Here is a 12,390-nt window from a genome sequence, read left to right as displayed (position 1 = left end):
AGGCTGGGCACGGTCCCTGGGAAGTGATTGGCAGGAAAACGCCTGCAGAATTGTGATTATTTGGGATTTGTTCTTAATGTTAATGCGATGCTGGTTCCTTTCTGTTTCTTTAATGCCATTTTGTACTAAGGTAGTTCAAAGTTCTTTACAAGCAGCTAGTAATTAATTCAACTTCATTAAGGCCAATTAATCCAGGATTAATTATAAATTTGCCCAGAGGAAGTTATTATACTTTGCTCTTTGATTTAGGTTTTGGCTTCTAAAGATTCTTTTAGGAGTGAAATGGAAATTTCCCTTTTCTCTGAGGGTAACTACCTTGCCAGCGATTCTGTTAACCATGTACCTTCCTCAATATGCCCCGTACTAACCTCAGATAAGACTGTCACTTGGGCCATCAGCTGTGCTGCATGCCATTCCCAGTACTAAACAGATCTGTTGATGCCACTAGCCACAGGGTGAGGAAGAGGGTGTCCTGGCAAGAATTGGTCCCACATAGTTTCAGATCAGAGCCCTAGCTCATGCTGGCTGTGTGACCATTTCTTCCATCCATGCATGGACATGATAATGTTTTACAAGATTATTATAGTCTATACTGGCCAGAATCTACTCCCTCCTTTTCTGAAAGGCTCCTTGATTCTCCTTGGAGGCATCACACCGCCTCTTCTCCAGGTCACTGTGGAGACTGCCTCCCCTCTACTTCCAGCGTGAGCCTAAGACTCAGGTCCGGCGGTAGCAACTGTTGGGTAGGGAGCATGCGATCCAGTTGGCACAACGGGAGGAAAGCCTGGAATTGTTTCCCAGGGCAAGCAATACAAAATTGTGTCCCCTGACACCGGACTACAACCTGTAGAAATCAGTCTGGGCTGTGGTGGGCTCCCAGGAGCGGAGCCTGGCTAGGGTAGTATAATGGACCTCCAAAGATATCCCTGTCCTACAATCTTTTACCCCACATAGTAAAAGGGACTTTGCGGGTGTGACTCAGTGAAGGATCTTGAAAAGGAAAGGTTATCCTGGATTATCCTGTGGGCCTGCTCAAATCACAAATGTCCTTTTCAAAGGGAGGCAGGAGGGTCAGAATCAGAGAGATGGTGTCATGAAAGGCTCCACTGGCCATAACTGTCTTTGAAGATGGAAGATGGATGCGAGCCCAGGAATGTGGGCAGCCTCCAGAGGCTGGAAAAGGCAGGGCAGTGGATTTGCCAGAAAGATTTTGCAGTGGATCCTCCAGAAAGGAAAGAAGCTCTACCAACACCTTGATTTTAGCCCACTAAGACCCATTTTGGAGACTGACCTCCGGACCTCTAAGAGAATGAATGTTGTTTTAAGCCACTGAGTGTGTGCTAATTTGTTGCCCCAGCAAAAGGAAATGAATGCAAGCATTTAATTGGAGGTCTGAGTCTATTTTCATCTTTATTACACAAATGAGTATCTTCTAATTCTCTCCCAACTGATCAGAGGCTTTTACCAGGCTTGCTCCACATCTTAGACCTAAGGATCACTAAGACTTACACCATAAACAAACTCAGTGCCTGTCTTCTGCTCAGACCTGCTGCTTTCATGCAGGCTACCCTGACCTCTGACTGCAATGTGCATCTGACACCAGTAGGACAGAGCCCTAGAAGCCCTCAGGAGCTGCAGGCTCTGGCTGTTTTCGTAGGCTGACACTGGGACTCGGTAGATGCCACTAGCTTCCCCCATTGCAGTGGGACATGCCTGCCGAAATGGAAAACCTGTTCCCCAGAAGAGTTACAGTAGGATACAGAGGACTAGCCCTTGCTAACCTGACCCTGTCTCCAGCCTGACTTCCGCCTCTACTCCCTAAAGTTTCTGTGGGTTCCCTGGGGTACTGTTGCTGCTGAAAAAAAGCGTGGCAAAAAAGTTGGTGGCATCACAATTCTAGACTTCAAGCTTTATTACAAAGCTGTCATCATCAAGACAGCATGGTACTGGCACAAAAACAGACACATAGATCAATGGAACAGAATAGAGAGCCCAGAAATAGACCCTCAACTCTATGGTCAACTCATCTTGGACTAAGCAGGAAAGAATGTCCAATGGAAAAAAGACAGCCTCTTCAATAAATGGTGTTGGGAAAATTGGACAGCCACATGCAGAAAAATGAAATTGGATCATTTCCTTACACCACACATGAAAATAGACTCAAAATGGATGAAGGACCTCAATGTGAGAAAGGAATCCATCAAAATCCTTGAAGAGAACACAGGCAGCAACCTCTTCGACCTCAGCTGCAGCAACGTCTTCCTAGGAACATCACTAAAGGCAGGGGAAGCAAGGGCAAAAATTAACTATTGGGATTTCATCAAGATCAAAAGCTTTTGCACAGCAAAGGAAACAGTTAACAAAACCAAAAGACAACTGACAGAATGGGAGAAGATATTTGCAAACAACATATCAGATAAAGGGCTAGTGTCCAAAATCTATAAAGAACTTAGCAAACTCAATACCCAAAGAACAAATAATCCAATCAAGAAATGGGCAGAAGACGTGAACAGACATTTCTGCAAAGAAGACATCCAGATGGCCAACAGACACATGAAAAACTGCTCCATATCACTCGGCATCAGGGAAATACAAATCAAAACCACAGTGAGATACCACCTCACACCAGTCAGAATGGCTAAAATTAACAAGTCAGGAAATGACAGATGCTGGCGAGGATGCGGAGAAAGGGGAACCCTCCTACACTGTTGGTGGGAATGCAAGCTGGTGCAACCACTCTGGAGAACAGCATGGAGGTTCCTCAAAATGTTGAAAATAGAACTACCCTATGACCCAGCAATTGCACTACTGGGTATTTACCCTAAAGATACAAACGTAGTGATCCGAAGGGGCACGTGCACCCGAATGTTTATAGCAGCAATGTCTCTACAATAGCCAAACTATGGAAAGAACCTAGATGTCCATCAACAGATGAATGGATAAAGAAGATGTGGTATATATACACAATGGAACACTATGCACCCATCAAAAGAAATGAAATCTTGCCATTTGCGACGACAGTGGATGGAACTAGAGGGTATCATGCTTAGCGAAATAAGTCAATCGGAGAAAGACAACTATCATATGATCTCCCTGATATGAAGAAGTGGAGATGCAAATGGGGGGGGGGGTTAAGGGGGTAGAAGAAGAATAAATGAAACAAGATGGGATTGGGAAGGAGACAAACCATAAGTGACTCTTTTTTTTTTTTTTTAAGATTTTATTTATTTATTTGACAGAGAGAAATCACAAGTAGGCAGAGAGGCAGGCAGAGAGAGAGGAGGAAGCAGGCTCCCCGCTGAGCAGAAAGCCCGATGTGGGGCTCGAACCCAGGACCTGGGATCATGACCCGAGCCCGAAGGCAGTGGCTTAACCCACTGAGCCACCCAGGCGCCCCCCATAAGTGACTCTTAATCTCACAAAAGAAACTGAGGGTTGCTGGGGGGAGGGGGGTTGGGAGAGGAGGGTGGGGTTATGGACATTGGGGAGGGTATGTGCTATGGTGAGTGCTGTGAAGTGTGTAAACCTGGCGATTCACAGACCTGTACCCCTGGGGATAGAAATACATTATATGTTTATAAAAAATAAAAAAATTTTAAAAAAGCATGGCAAAAAAAGTCCAGGACACACACAGAGAAGGAAAATATTAAGGGGGAGACAAAAGTCCATCCCTTTGTATTCCAAGGCTCTGATACTACTTTCTGTGCCCTTCCCGACACTAGAGCGCCATGTAAAAGATCTTGTTTAATTTTCTTAGTAATCCTATATGTGAGTGTTGTTACTGCTGTCTGATGGCACAGGGAAGTGGACCTAGAGAGATAACTTGCTCAGAAAACATCAGGATTTGAAGCCAGAGTAGGAGGCTTCCGTGCTGCCAGGAATGCAGGACCCTTCTGTTCCCGGCCAGCTGATCCTTGTTCTGTTAGTTTCCTTCAGCCCCAGTGATGTGCACCATCTTCACAATCTATATCCCATCCAGGTACCACCTACCTCTTAACATGTTCCTTTAAAGTAACCTGCTTTTCAACTTAAATCAAAGGATTTGCCTATACGTCAGAAAACTATCACTTGCAATAAGTAGGCAGAACAAAACCCTTGGTTGCAGAGTCCTTAGGGAGATGAGCAAGTGGTAGAAAAGGGTTAAAGTTATACTCTTGCCCTAAGACTTGTTGAAAGAGAATTAGAAAGGGAGTAATGTTCCTACTATAAAAATCAATAAAATTATTTAATTTTAGGTCTTTGTACCACCTCTAAGTTACAAGCAAAATTATCTGTCTGCTCCGTCCCCAGAAATCAGCCTCAGGCTGAAATAACAAGGATCCCAATTAGGCTGGCAATGACCGGAAAGGGGCATCATTCCCGAACGCTGAATGCTGGTGAGGATGTAGGAATGCAAGATCAGTGAACAAAGCCGATTAGTTTTTTTTTTTTTTTAAAGATTTTATTTGTTTATTTGAGAGAGAGACAGTGAGAGAGAGCATGAGCGAGGAGAAGGTCAGAGGGAGACACAGACTCCCCATGGAGCTGGGAGCTGGGAGCCCGAAGCGGGACTCAATCCCGGGACTCCGGGATCATGACCTGAGCGAAGGCAGTTGTCCAACCAACTGAGCCACCCAGGCGTCCCAAGACGATTAGTTTTTAAAGTGGTTCTTTCACCTGGGTATTTGACTTATTTGATGCTGATTGGCTGGGATCTTTGGTACCATGGCTCTGAAGAGCACTCCGCACATTGGGGAATTATCCTGTTTTATAATAAGGCATAGTAGTCTCCTTGGTGTGCCATATTCTCCAAAGCTTTAAATGCGAGTTCCCAGCCACTGCCAGTAAGGAACAAAGAGAACAACAGACCTAAAGAATGTAAACCTGACATGTGACCTGTGAATACCATACAAGATTCAGCAAAACACAGGATTCTAGAGCAGTAGCTGGGAGTAGCACTAATGCTTTACATTTTGATTACATCCTTTGGGTGGGCTGAGAATCTGATCAAAAAGGGGAAAACTGTTAAAGACAACAAGCCCCCAGTGGACTCACATGCCAAGCCCCACATCACCAAACCAAGACTTAATTAGTGTTGGTCCTCCAAGGAATAGAATTCTTTTTTTTTTAAGATTTTATTTATTTATTTGACGGAGAACGAGAGAGAGAACACAAAGGGAGAGAGCACAGAGGGAGAGGGAAGAAGCAGACTCCCCACTGAGCAGGGAGGCCCAACGAGGGACTCTATTCCAGGACCCCAAGATCATGACCTGAGCTGAAGGTAGCACGCTTAACTGACTGAGCCACCCAGGTTCCCTAGAAATAGAATTTTAAACCAATGATCAGGAATCGTCTGATCGGTGCTAGATAATCTGGCTGTTGGAGCCTGCATCCCCTAAAAGCATGTAACCTTGCAATAACCAACCCACTTTGGGGTTTTTTTTTTTTTTTAAACTGGGACATCCTTATTCCTTCTCCCTTCTGCCTAAAAAGTCTTTCATTTTGTGCAGCTCCTCAGAGATCCTTTCTGTTAACTGGGCGCTGCCCGATTCATGAATTGTTGAATCTAGCCAGTAACATCTTTAAAATGTGCTCAGTTGAATTTTGTTTTGTTTTGTTTGTTTTTAAGATTTTTATTTATTTATTTGACAGAGAGAAATCACAAGTAGGCAGAGAGGCAGGCAAGAGAGAGAGGAGGAAGCAGGCTCCCCGCCGAGCAGAAAGCCCGACGGGGGGCTTGAACCCAGGACCTGGGATCATGACCCGAGCCCGAAGGCAGTGCTTACCCCTGAGCCACCCAGGCGCCCCTGAATTTTGTTTTTTAATACTGCAAAGGATATCAAATGATACAGATCAATGATGAAGAGAGACACACAGGGCAAGGTATGGGGAAAGCTCCCACCGTGTAAGCACATTATCTTCCCCAAATCTCCATGTGTTCATCAAGCTCTCTGAACCCTGTCCTTTTGGGTTTCTCTGGAGGCTTATGTACGCATGATTGATGAAATCATTGGCCATTGGCAACTGATCTAACCTCTAGCCCCTCTCATCTCCCTGGAGGCCAGGGGGTAGGATTGAAAGTGCCGACCCTTTAATCCCTTGGTTGGTTCTCCTGGTAACCAGCCCCCATCATAAGGTGCAGTCCAAAAGTCACCTTATTAACATAATAGACATTTGAGCTTTCATAACTTAGGAAATACCAAGGGCTTTAGGAGCTTGATGCCAGAAACAGTGCAAAGACCTGTTAAAGAACAAAATTCATTTGAAGATCTAATTGGCTTCATTTAATGATTCATGAATTGAGCAACATCCCATCTTAGCACATAGAAGGGAGTTCCAGGGAGTTGTACAAAATGAAAGGCTTTTATAGGAAGAAGGGGACAGAAAAAGAAAGTTTCTAGGAAGGAGAGGATTGTTTCAGGCCATGTCTCCTTCCTGTGGGGGAAGACAGGGGTCTATAACGCAGATTATCTCAGTAGTGTTAACCAGATAATCCCAGACTGACTGGTTAAAATCATATTTCTGGAAGGGTTTGAAACTGCAATTAAGTTAAGTATTAGTCTTGGTTTGCTGCCATGGGGTTTAACACAAGTGACTCTATTTTGGGTCTCTTGTTTCTTTTTTGCCAGACCAAATATGTATTTCTTATTATAAATCACAATATCACAGCTTCTGTGAACAATGCTGCTATGAACATTGGTGTACAGCTATCTGCTGAGTTACTGTTTTCAGTTCTTTGGAATATGTACCTAGGAGTGGAATTGCTGGGTTGCACGGTAAATTTGTGTTTAACTTTTTGAGGAGCAATGAATTGTTTTCCATAGCAGCTGTGCTATTATGCACTCCTGTCAGCAATCCCCAAGGGTTCCAACATCTCCATATCCTTGCCAATACTTGTTATTTTGTTTCTTTCTTTTCCTTCCCTTCTTTCCTCCTTCCTTCTCCTCCTCCCCTCCCCCCTTCTTGTTCTTGTTCTTCTCCTTCTCCTCCTCCCACACCACCTCTCCCTCCTCCTCCTCCAACTTCTCCTTCTTCTTCATGATAGCCACCCTAATGGGGTGAAGAAGCATCTCAGTGATTTGTACTTCCCTGATGACCAATGATATGGATCATCTTTTCATGTGCTTATTGGACATCTGTGTATCTTCTTGAGAGACATGTCTATCAAGTCCTTTGCTCACTTTTTTTTAAAAGATTTTATTTATTTATTTGACAGACAAAGATCATAAGTAGGCAGAGAGGCAGGCAGAGAGAGGAGGAAGCAGGCTCCCCAAGGAGCAGAAAGCCTGATGCGGGGCTCGATCCCAGGACCCTGGGATCATGACCTGAGCCGAAGGTAGAGGCTTTAACCCACTGAGTCACCCAGGCTCCCCTTTGCTCACTTTTTAAAGGGTTGTTCATTTTTTGTGTGTGTTGACTTATAGGAGCCCTTTCTATTTCCTAGATATTAAACACTCATCAGATACGTGTTCTTGTTCTTCTTCTTCTTTGAAGATTAATGTGATTAATAACTAATGTGATTAATATAAAGAGATATATAAAGAGAGAATATAAAGAATATAAGAGAATATAACATAATATATAAATAAAGAATATAATAATATAAAGAATATAATAATGTGATTAATAATGTGATTAATAACTATTTTCTCCTATTTTGTGGGTTATTTTTTCACTTCTGTCGAGAGAGTCCTTGATGCACAAAAGTTTCAAATTTTGATTAAGTCCAACTTCTCTATTTTTTTGTTAGTTTCTTATGCCTTTGGTGCCATATTTAAGAAATCGGTGCCAAATTTGGGGCACCTGGGTGGTGCAGGCAGTTGAGCATCCAACTCCTGGCTTCAGCTCAGGTCATGAAATTGAGCCCCACATCCAGCTATGGGCCCAGTATGGAATTTGCTTAGAGTTTCCCTCTTCCTTTGCCCTTCCCCCTGTTCTCACTCTCTCTCTCTAATAAATACATAAATCTAATTTTAAAAAAAGAGAAACCATTGTCAAATACAAGGTTATGAAGATTTACCACTATGTTTTCTTCTGAGAGTTTTTTTTCGAAGATTTTATTTACTCATTTGAGAGAGAGAGAGCACCAGTGGTTGGTGGTGGGGGGGTACAGAGGGAGAGGGAGAAACAGGCTTCCCACAAGCAGAGAGCCCAACTCCAGGCTTGATCCCGACACCTGGGACCATGACATGAGCCAAAGGCAGATACTTAACTGACTGAGCTGCCAGGTGTGCCTCTTCTAAGAGTTTTATAGGTTAAGTTCCTTAGAGCAGGTTTGGGCTCTATTTTGAGTTAATTTTTTGTATATTTTGTAGGATAAGGGACCAACTTCTTTCTTTTGCACTTGAATATCCAGTTTCCCCAGCACAGTTTGTGGAAGAGACTGTCCTTTCCCATTGACCCACTGAATGGTCTTTGTACCCTTGATCACACGTGTGAGAGTTCATTACCAAGTTCTTTATTCTGCCTTCAGGAGGCAGCAGTGAAGGCAGGGGCAGGCTTGACCTGGGCTTCTGGGTTCAAAGGTCAAGTGTGAAAGAAGCCAAAGCAAAGAAGAAGCAGAAGGGGGTTGAGAAACAAGTAGCTGAGATGATCAAGCTTGGAGTGGAGAAGAGTGGAGTCAAGAACTGGAGATGAAAGAGCAAGGGTCACGGAAGTGAGGGAATGAGAATGCTGGCAGGTCTGGGAGTGTCCCACAGCCCAGTGCTGGAATGTAGCAGTCCACACAATGACTTGTATATATGTCATTGCATTGATAAGGATTTTCAGTACCCACGGATAGAAACGTAACTCAATCTATTTTAAGTCCCAATATCAGTGTCATTTACACTGCAAGTAGGGCAAGGCGGAATCTGAGAATATAAAGGATTTCATTAGGAATGTCTACCAGCTTTCTTTTCCTTTGTGACTTCATTCTCAGGCAGAGTCTTCCCATAAAGTGGCAAAGATGACCTGGAAACCCATGACTCAAGTTTCTTTTTCTTTCTTTCTTTCTTTCTCTCTTTCTTTCTTTCTTTCTTTCTTAAGATTTTATTTATTTATTTGACAGAGAGAGAGAAAGCACAAGTAGACAGAGCAGCAGGCAGAGGGACATGGAGAAAAACAGGCTCTCCACTGAGCAGGAAGCCCGATGTGGGACTCGATCCCAGGACCCTGGGATCACGACCCAAGCCGAAGGCAGCCACTTAACCGACTAAGCCACCCCGGCACCCCTCAAGTCTCTTTCTTGATACTTCCAGTAAAAATACCAGGACGCAAGTGTTATTGGTCTGCCTGCTCATTTTTCTGAAACAATCATCATTGGGGGGGGGGTTGGGATACTTTGATAGGCCAGGCCAGGGTCCTGTATCCATTCCTGAAACAAAGCTATGGGTGGGATCAACCCATCCAAACCACTTGGATTCAAAGTAGGGACTGGTTGTTCTCTAAAGAAAGTTAGACTGATGGTAACCAGAAGAAGCAGGATGGATGCTGAGTAGCTAAAATATGTCCACTACTGTGGGCCTCACCTGTCCTTTACTCACCTTGTGTATCTTGGACACTGGCTTGCTGCACAGTCATCTGTTGAAATGAAAGGACTTTCTGGCTCTGCCACCAGGCCTGGCTTTTTTCTACACCAAGATGTGGGGTCTAGGCTTTGTCAGGCACTTCCTCGATCTGTAATCTTGGACAAACTCCATTCCTCTGAGGGCCTCAGTATCTTCATCTTCAAGATTAGAATGCTGGACTAGATCCATGATGGAACAGCTCTAGGGGAAGGGGAGGTGGGCATGAGCATGGCATCTGGCTCCCTCAGCTTTCCCTTTCTCCCCACATACTGGCCACAGAGGAATTCTACAACCCCACAGAATGTGGGTTTAAAATCACTGGATCAAGTGTTCCTAGTGATTCCCCTGAGCTCCAAAATCCTTATTCCCCAACCTTCACTCCCCATTTCCTCTGGAAGGAAATCGTCTTCATGCCAAAGTCTGGGGCTTAAAATACTAAATGTAGAAAAGGTCTTCTCTCCTAACAGTGAAGTTAGGAGAAAGAAAGAAGTTAGTCCTACAGAATGCTTCACTTTGAATACTAATTGGGGGAAAGCTTTTTATCTCTATGGTGTGAAAAGAATTGCTCCTTATTTATGAGTTATGACTAGGAAAAAAGTCAATGAGGTGCTAAGCAACCTTCTTGAGAGTCCTAGGGTTGACGAAATCATACATACATAGGCCACCAGTAAAAAATTCAGCCTTCCAAGGCTTTGCCTGGTTCTTTCGTGCTCTGAAAAGGACAAAAGCTTTTGTTCATGGACAGAAATCATTACCAAGTCCCACAAAACCCAGTGTTTAAAATACATGCAGCAAAACTGCATGACTTAACAGTGTATGTGTTGGTATTGAATCTTATTTGAATTCATAAGACTTAATTATGAGCCAGGCTATGCGCCAGGCACTTGGGTTAAAATGGTGAATATGAATGTGGTCTACACTCTCACAATGCCTCCACTTTAGTGGGAGAGACAAACATTGACCCAATAATCTTGCAAATAGAAACCTAGATTCAAAAATAATGGATAGATACAAGATGTGAGAGTCAGAAACTACTACAGTAGGATTTGACTTCAGGTCTGTTTCAAACCTAATTCAAGCTCTCGTAAGCTCTAGGCAAGTCCCTCCTTTTCTCTGGACCTGAGTTTACTAATCTGTAAAATAGTAACATACCAACTACTCCTGAGGACATCTTCCCATTGGTCAGGATCTGGCACAGGTCCTCTCTCCTGGTGATGCCTTCCCTGGCTCTCCAGACTGTTCTTGGTGGCCCTGCTCTGGGGGCTGCACACCAGGTGCATATACCTGTCCCTGCACATCTCACGTTGCAAGTTTCCTAAGAATCTCCCTTGTCAATGCTGGAGATTGTCATCCCTAGTGCATTGCAGCGTCTGGCTCATAGCAGGTACTAACAAATGTTTGTTGAATGGATGGATGGGGAGAGTACATCGTAGGGAGTGTGAATATCATTAGGGAGTGTCAAATCTGACAATTGCTGACTGTATCATCTGAGGTTGTTGGATGGGATGAGGATGATACAGGCTGTGGAAACTCAAGTCCACAGTCAAGCTCTCCAGTTCTGATTATTTGCTGTGCAGTGATGTGATTACGTGGGGGCAAGTTACTGTGCTTCAGCCTGCATCTCCATCTGTATTAGGAGTTGGACTACCTCACAAGGAGGTAGAGTTTTGGAAACATGATATTCACTGTCAACTTCATTTAAATAAAGGGAGAGGACGGAAGCCAGGAGAAGCTGAGGAAGACAGTTCCAGGGAGGATCCTGAGCAGAGCCAGGGTGGGAGGGGTTGGTTGAGCGGGGCCTCCCGACGGAGGCAAAGCAAAGGCTTGGGAGTCAGAAAACTGTTAAGGAAGCAAAAGTCAAAACTTAAGCTCTAAACTTGTTTTCTTCATCTCCAAATCGGAGGTAATAACTTGAGCTGAAGGGTATGACGTTCAAATGCGATGATAGGATGGCAGGATTAGGAACCCGACTCCAGGACCCCACTTCAACTGCCGCACTATCAAACCCGGGATAAGATCCCTTCCCTTCTCACCTTAGGACCAGAGCAGGAAGTGCCGGCTGCGGGGGAAGCCAACCCCGAGACACAGCCGGAAGTTGGTGGGCGGAGCCCTACCGGCAGCCTCGATGGGCACAGCCAAGAGCCAATGGAGAGCGGAGGCGTTCCCGCCCTCGCCAATGGATCGCCGAGTAAGGCGGGCCTTGACAAACCGCCCTAGTAACAGCCGCATGGTAACCCAGGTGCGGGGCGTGTGGTGCTCCCTCTCGGTTTTCCACGCTGGTTTTGGCTCCCTGCGTCTGCAAGATGAAGATTGAGGAGGTGAAGAGCACCACGAAGACGCAGCGCATCGCCTCCCACAGCCACGTAAAGGGGCTGGGGCTGGACGAGAGCGGCCTGGCTAAGCAAGCGGCCTCGGGGCTCGTGGGCCAGGAGAACGCGCGAGAGGTGTGGCGGGCCGGGGAGTTGAGAGGCCGCTGAAGTGGGGGCTCAGGGCGGGGGGCGCGCTTCGATGTCCCGCCGACCTTTCCTTAGGGCGGTGAGAATGGATTATGGGGCGGGGGACGACGAGGGAGGTCCGCGCTGGGATTGGGAGAGGGGCAGTTCCAGGAGAACCGGTGATGACCCCTCACGGGCGGTTCACCTTACTGACAACATCGCTGTTGAATCCCCTCCTCTGCGCCTTGCTCTCATGACGCAGCGATAAGCTGGGAAGAAGTTAGTTAAGGTCCCTGCTCTCTTGGAGCTTACATTTTAGTGTGGTTTGAGACGGTAAACGTTTAACCGGTAAATAGAATAATTACTACGTTTTGGTGGAGGTCAGTTCCCGCAGGGCCTTGTCGGACATGGTAGGGAATTTGGATTTC

At 45.2% G+C, this 12,390-nt stretch overlaps 1 protein-coding gene across 1 annotated transcript in view; it reads left to right on the top strand.

The window, feature by feature from the left end:
• The first annotated feature begins 11,741 nt into the window (after nucleotides 1-11,741).
• RUVBL1 (RuvB like AAA ATPase 1) overlaps nucleotides 11,742-12,390 on the top strand; it is a 44,903-nt gene continuing 44,254 nt past the window's right edge. The window contains exon 1 of the mRNA XM_047743203.1: nucleotides 11,742-11,971. The gene's annotated coding sequence lies outside the window, so the exon portion shown is untranslated. The remainder of the gene's footprint in view (nucleotides 11,972-12,390) is intronic.

This window comes from Lutra lutra, chromosome 1 (assembly GCF_902655055.1).
Source record: "Lutra lutra chromosome 1, mLutLut1.2, whole genome shotgun sequence".
In the NCBI taxonomy this organism is placed as follows: Eukaryota; Metazoa; Chordata; class Mammalia; order Carnivora; family Mustelidae; genus Lutra; species Lutra lutra.
This window is presented reverse-complemented; position numbering and strand designations above follow the sequence as displayed.